The sequence below is a fragment of the Leiobunum rupestre genome, chromosome 5, assembly GCF_980474605.1.
Source record: "Leiobunum rupestre chromosome 5, qqLeiRupe1.1.hap1, whole genome shotgun sequence".
NCBI classification, from domain to species: Eukaryota; Metazoa; Arthropoda; class Arachnida; order Opiliones; family Sclerosomatidae; genus Leiobunum; species Leiobunum rupestre.
In genome coordinates, this window is record NC_143388.1 from 58,646,019 (window position 1) to 58,652,858 (window position 6,840).

A 6,840-nucleotide genomic window follows, 5' to 3' on the forward strand; every position below is an offset into this window, starting at 1 on the left:
GTCTCTAGTGTGAATCTCAGTGAGGAAACGTTCGTCATTTATGAAAACCAAGTCAAGGAAGTTATTTCCGCGTGTGGGATTTGTTATACCGTCTGTTGAAGTCCAAGGCCAAACACAGTATCGCAAAAAATTGGCTCCTGGGCTGTACAAAGGGACGGATTCGACCAGTCAACATGTAGGTTAAAATCTCCCATTAAGAAGAAAACATCGTGCGGTGGAAGAGTCTCGTGTAAGAAACCGAGAAGGTCACTTACATCCTAAGGACTGACAACTCTCCGCGAGTTAAATCGGAACATATTTTAAACTTTATTTTTGTTTCTGAAGGTAGTTTTGTTCGAATTTGAGACCCAAACCTTGCCCAAACGTGCTTTGGCTCGTATATACAGCCGTAAAAATAATCTTTAGACGAATTTATGGTTAGGAATCCTCCCACGACAGACCATCATTAATATCATTAACCGACGTCTTTCAGTTTCATAATAATGGTTATTATGTTGGTTATGATATTATATATTAAATGGTATATTTTATTTTTAATAATAAAATTATTTTAGTACGCCCTTAAAGCAAAGAGTGTTTATGTAGTATCAGGGGATTTTAGCGTATTTTACAATTGTTCTCTTTCTGTAAAATGAATAGCATCGCTCTTCGATTAGGAAAGCCCCAAAATTTGTCATAATTTAGAAAAAAGGCTCCGTTGAAAATTCGTAGTTTTTAGGTTTGGCCCGAGGGGCAGTTCACTCCCATGATTAAATCTGCACTCTTGGTTGATTAAATCTGATTAAATTTGATGTCTGTAGCTTTGGCTGTATTGAATTTAATCCGATTAAATTTAATATCTGTAGCTTTGGCTGTATTAAATTTAATCCAATTAAATTTTTAACCTTGATTACTTCTGCACTCTAAGAAGGAGTGAACTGCCCTTCGGTTTGGCCTCGGGTTTGGCCCCGTTGGGCGCATTTCATTTCGCCGTCTAGCTTACCTGCAAAAAGTTCCGATTCCTCGTCTGCTTTTATTTTTTGTTGACGTGCTTCGGTAAAGCTAAATTGTATCCAAAAAATTCCAACTTCGATTTCAAAGAACAAAATGAGCAGAAATGTTTAAAAAAATTAAGACTCGATGCAATGAAGTGAATAAACGACCACAGGCCAGCTCTTATTTTCAAGGAGTCGGATTCTACCTAACCTAACGTACATAATCTCAGAATGTTATAGAATTTTAGGAACGTGTGAAAAGTATGGGAGACGTCACACTGATACTACTCTATTTCCCATTTTCTGTATTTCTGCTTGAAATACTTTAACCCAGTAATAATAATCTAAACTACTAACGCCCCCTTTCAAGTGAAAAGGGACTGCAATTTCTTGAAAACAATATAATAACTTACGAAAGTTAGTTCCGCCATTTAGATCCCCAGATTTAATTTTCATAAACCATGGTACGGATACTAACAAGGAGAGTGTTTTTTCTGATTTTGTTCAAAGTCGGGCTTAATGTAGACCAATATGAAATTGAAATTTCCCAAAATGAAACGGTGCACTATCCATTGGTTTTGCCATGGCAACCGAAAATGTTTTTGACCACTTAAAACAGAAATGAGATTTTTTCCTTATTTTACCCAAAAATATTTACAACTTTAACCCAAAAATGTTAAAATTTACCCAAAAATGTTCCAATTTACCTAAACGTGGTCGAAATTACCTATTTCGTGATTTTAATTTTTTTTCTTAGGTAAAACCGAAAACATTCCATGCTTTTTAAAATGGAGATTTTTTGTTTAAAGTGGTCAAAACATTTTCAGCTTCCATGGCAAATCGAAAGGGAAGTGCAACGTCTCCTTTTGGGAAATTTCATATCTCAGATAGGTCTACATTATATCAAAGATAATTTAAACTCGTTGTTAAGAAACTGTTAAAACTATGTGGAATGTTAAAATTAAGAATTAAAAGTTTCAAAACTAAATGTCAAAAAGATAAAAATTAACGGTTTTCTTAAAAAGTATTTTGTATTTTTAAACTTGTTTTTTTGTCGTTAATGATGTATTCGTACACGTTTTCGAGTTCGACAAGCCCTTGTAATGGCTGCCAGATGAGACCCGGGACCCCCGCATTGTTCGCGGATGCTCCTTTTCTAGAAGGCCCAAGACACGTGTGAAGTGTCATCTCTTGGGGGGAGCGGAAAGCGAACGAGCGGGGTTTAAACGGTATCTTTGGCTTTTCGGACGTCAAAGCGTTCACCTTTTAAAAAATAAAAGTCCTCAAAAATAAAGCTATTTTTCTCGGTTTTAAATATACTTTGTTTCACTAGTTATTTCACCAATTCGATCAAACGATAGTTTAGTGGATTGTTTCAGTCCGATTGCTAAAATCAAACGCTCTCCTAAAATTAAAATTGTTACGAGAAGAAATAAACCGAAATTCTTCACTCGTACCCTAGATTCGAATACTGAGAGCTTTCCCATTGACGGTTTTGTTACCAAGCGTTTACCCTTTTCTGGCACGTGACCTCAGAAAAATCGGGCTCCATCGGTTGCGGTAAGGCGCAAACCAGGGAGCGAATTTTTTCTGAGTTCCAGCGGGAAGTGGGTAAACGCTATCGTACACGCGCGAGAGAGTGATTTCGAATCTAGGGTACGAGTTTAAATTATCTTTGATTATATACGCCCGACTTTGAACAAAATCGGCAATTAACACATCGGGGACTCTCCTTGTAAGTGCCCAGTTTGTACCCTTATTAGAGACTCTTATATTGGGATAATTACTTAGGTGGGGAATGAACTAGTGGCGACATGGAACCTAATCATCGCCGATTAAGTTCTATTTCGTCGCTAGTTCAATTCGCCACGTAATTATTCGAATTGTACTGCTCTAGCTTGTACCAAAATATTTCTTATTAAAATAAGCTGATTACCACTCAACTGAAAAAATCGTTGTGAGGTCGACCCTCTTTTGAGTGGGCCGCGTGAAACGAGCATGCGTGGTGGGCGACGACTAGACACCGAATTAATCTTCCTTGTAGACACCATGGACTAATTAATTAGTCCATGTAGACACCGTCCTGACCATAGATATAGGAAACGTATATAAAGGTCTAGATAAAATATTTGAAAGGGAGTGAATAGACGGTAAAATAAATTCCAACGGCTTCCCAGCCTCTGAAGGGTTTTTGAATTTGGGGGTAGGAAAAAAGGGGAAACGTTTCGTGACAGCATGGCTGCCAGCCTCCCCACTTTGCGACTTTAATTGTCACTGAAGTCAATTCAATCGTTTTTCACGTCTATTACGATTGATCTCAATTAATAATTTGTATTTTAATTTAAAGAATTCAAGTTATAGGTAAATTTACAGTTAAACAACCATTTTGTCTAGCTTTTATTCCCGAAATATAACGGTTAGTTTACTTAGATGGCGCCACGTGCTCTACGAAGAATCACGATTTAGATATTTGTTACTCGGCGACAGTTAAAAATTGGTCTCTGCGCATGCTCCAATACCAACCAATCCCGTGTTCCCTCCCTGGCTAGTGTCCAGTTTTTAAGTGGCAATGACGGTTTAAAATTCCACCCCCATTTATTTTACCGTCTATTCTTATGGTACCTAAATGGATTCTTACTTATATACTGACCACTAAGTTTAAAGGTATTTTTGAAATTCTTAAACCAACCTACATTTCTCGAAGTGTTTAGAAAATGTTATTTCTGAAAATACCCCTAGCTTGTACAAACGTCCAGTTCCCGACCAACCAAGCTATCTAGATCATCCTTTCACGGTTAGTTTACTTAGATGGCGCCACGTGCTCTACGAAGAATCATGATTTAGATATTTGTTACTCGGCTACAGTTAAAAATTGGTCTCTGCGCATGCTCCAATACCAACCAATCCGGTGTTCCCTCCCTGGCTAGTGTCCAGTACTCCAGTTTTTAAGTGGCAATGACGGTTTAAAATTCCACCCCCCATTTATTTTACCGTCTATATGGAGGTGACAGCTAGCAGAAACGCGTATTTTCTGCAGGCTATCCTTATAAGGCGCTATCTATCGTAAGAAAGCTCGCGCTATCGTCGCGAGAGCCATAATTGTCTCCTGCTTAAAAATGATACTAAAAGTCACCAACAGATGGTGTCCAAAGACTACGGCCTGCGGAAAGGTAAAGCACTTAGTACTAAAATGCTAAGAGAGCTCGCGCTCTTGGTCACGTGCCTTCCTCGGAGTATGCTAGGTGTCAATTCCGTATTTTATGTTAGGCTTAGACGCCCCGAAATTTATCTAGACCTTTATATACATTTCTTATATCTATGGTCCTGACCATAGAAATCTTATAACATAGAATGATTCCGCCCAGGGAAAATATAATTTAAAAACCCTGAACCTTGAATAAATTAGGAGGCAGCTGAATTTTGGTAGGCTGGTAGTATATGACTAGTTAAGCAAAACCTGAAAAGTCCCCATGATTCCGAGTGCCGCTCCCCCTTTTACGCCCCCCTCAAGTTGGGAAATCATCGATTTTGATGTATACACTAATTTCGGAACGGCACTAGATAGAGAGATAAATGAGCAATCGTTTTAAAGGTCATATCCAATGCTACCATTTATTATTACATGAAAAACTGTATCTCTAACGGTTTGGCGGGAAAAATTAATTAATAAAAAAAAGGGGGAGCGGCGCTCGGAATCATGGGGACTTTTCAGGTTTTGCTTAAAGGGGCTCCAAAGTTCGGTGGCAAAATGTGTGTAAAGTCAGTAAAGTGCGAAATTTACGATTGACACTGCCCGCCTCTGCCAAGGCCGAGTGAGGGGTTGGGGGGAAGGAAAAGCTTGCTCAATTTTCTTTTTTTTTTGCCACCGAACTTTGGAGCCCCTTTAACATAGTCATATACTACAAGCCTACCAAAATTCAGCTGCCTCCTAATTTATTCAAGGTTCAATCCTCTTTTCCCTGGACTATAAATACAAAATGGGCCAATTACATTATCGGAGGTTTCGTCATTATCAGCCAATCACGATTCAAAGAGTGACTACGGCAACCAAAGACTATATATACGCTTCGCTTACTAGACAGGCGTGTTCCTAGGAAAAACCTGTTAACACCTCTGTAGCACTGTAAAAGCTGGAGTAATATTTTGACCCGGGGCTAGAGGCGCCACTAGTAACACAGCTCAAGCTAGGGGAAAATTTTGACCAGCGTCGAGATCGAGCGACAATCGGTATGCAAGTTGAGCCATAGAACACTCCTGTCTAGTAAGCGAAGCGTATATATAGTCTTTGACGGCAACAACTGGTTGCCATCTAGGAGCAACAAACACTACACCTCACACAAGGAGAACGCAACCCGTCAAAAGTCGTGGATTTTCTTGTGTAAATTTTTCATTGGCTAAACGCTTTATTGCCTGCTGCCGTCGGAAGGGGAAAATCCTGAAATTGTCTCCCCCCCCCGCCCGTAAAACGTTAAGCGTAAAGGCTCGTGACGCTCGTCCAATGAAATTCGTACACAACCCTTCGTTAGCGTGTTTAAAGGCTAGCTGCGTTCTCCTTGAGTTTTGTTGCTCCTAGTTGCCATCTAGTTTGAGTTTCTGAAAATAATAATTCGATTATGGAATACGTCACCTTAAGAACCCGTATTTGATTGGCCCACGTGAGCGCGTGCAGGGGGCCGTGGTCGAGTTTAATGTAGTTTTTAAACATGGTAGACTGTTTCTTTACTCGTAAAGATTTTTCTCTTATATGCAAACGTTTTGGATAACTATTGCGTTGTTTGTTGTTATGGCTCCTCGATGTTTCATTTCCACATGTAGAAAACGATTTGCGGTGGACGGTAATGTGTCGTTGTACAGCTAAAAGTTTGGGTTTCCTTAAAGGCACTATACCACCGAAAAAAAATCGGTATGGACCTCACTTGTTTTCTAAAAAGTGATTCCATATTTACGTTCTGCATAGTGGCGACCTCGTATTTTTGGGGGAGTTTTCAAAATTACTTTCAAGGTTAGGCAGGGTGGGGGAGATCAACCGGTTTTGAAAAGGGGACAGCATGTCTTGAAGATACAGGAACCGAGATATCGAGAAGTGTTACATCCAAAGGGGGGTGAACTGCTGGAGTGTAGAAACGAAAATTGGGCTATGAAAGTTTTCGACGGTCGCGCGGACCCGAGCGAAGAGGGACCCCTAGAGAGATAATGCTTTTCTTATAGCGTTTTCCATTGGCCTGGTCCGAGCGATCGCGGACTGCTTGTAATTTTTTTTCGTTTTCCATTGGGTAGAAAAAACCTGTTCCGAGGGCGAGTTACGTGTACTTACGTACTTCATTGGCGGAATCACTCGCTCGCGGACCACTCAAAACTGGTCTAACTGAATCAGTTACGGAGCAACTTTTTTTGCTCTCACAAGGATTTCGCGTCGGTCCGAGTAAGAGTCCTGACGTCATCGTAAAATCCCGAGCGATCCCAATGGAAAACGCTATTAGTTCCCTGGAACGAACAAAGAGCAACTCTTCCCTCGTCTAAATTCATTTCGAGGAATTTTTAAAACTAGCTTATCACCTATAGAGTAAGAATGCTTCCGCAAATGCGAGATTGATAAATACATTTCGTTTACTGTATATCAAACATAGGTGAAATCCTCCGTATTGATAAAATAATAATTAATTTTATTGAAATATAGTATAGAGAGGCGCCTCTTCCTATTCCCGTAATGTTATAATTTTGTCGTACGTTTTTGAAACACGAGCGCCTAGAAGAAGCAGACAACCCGTTATGATAGTCTTAGACGTTCGATGGCGCCACAGGAAAAATCAATTATAAAAAAATCAAAACAGCTGCAACCAATTTTTCTTCAATTGTTATTTTGAAT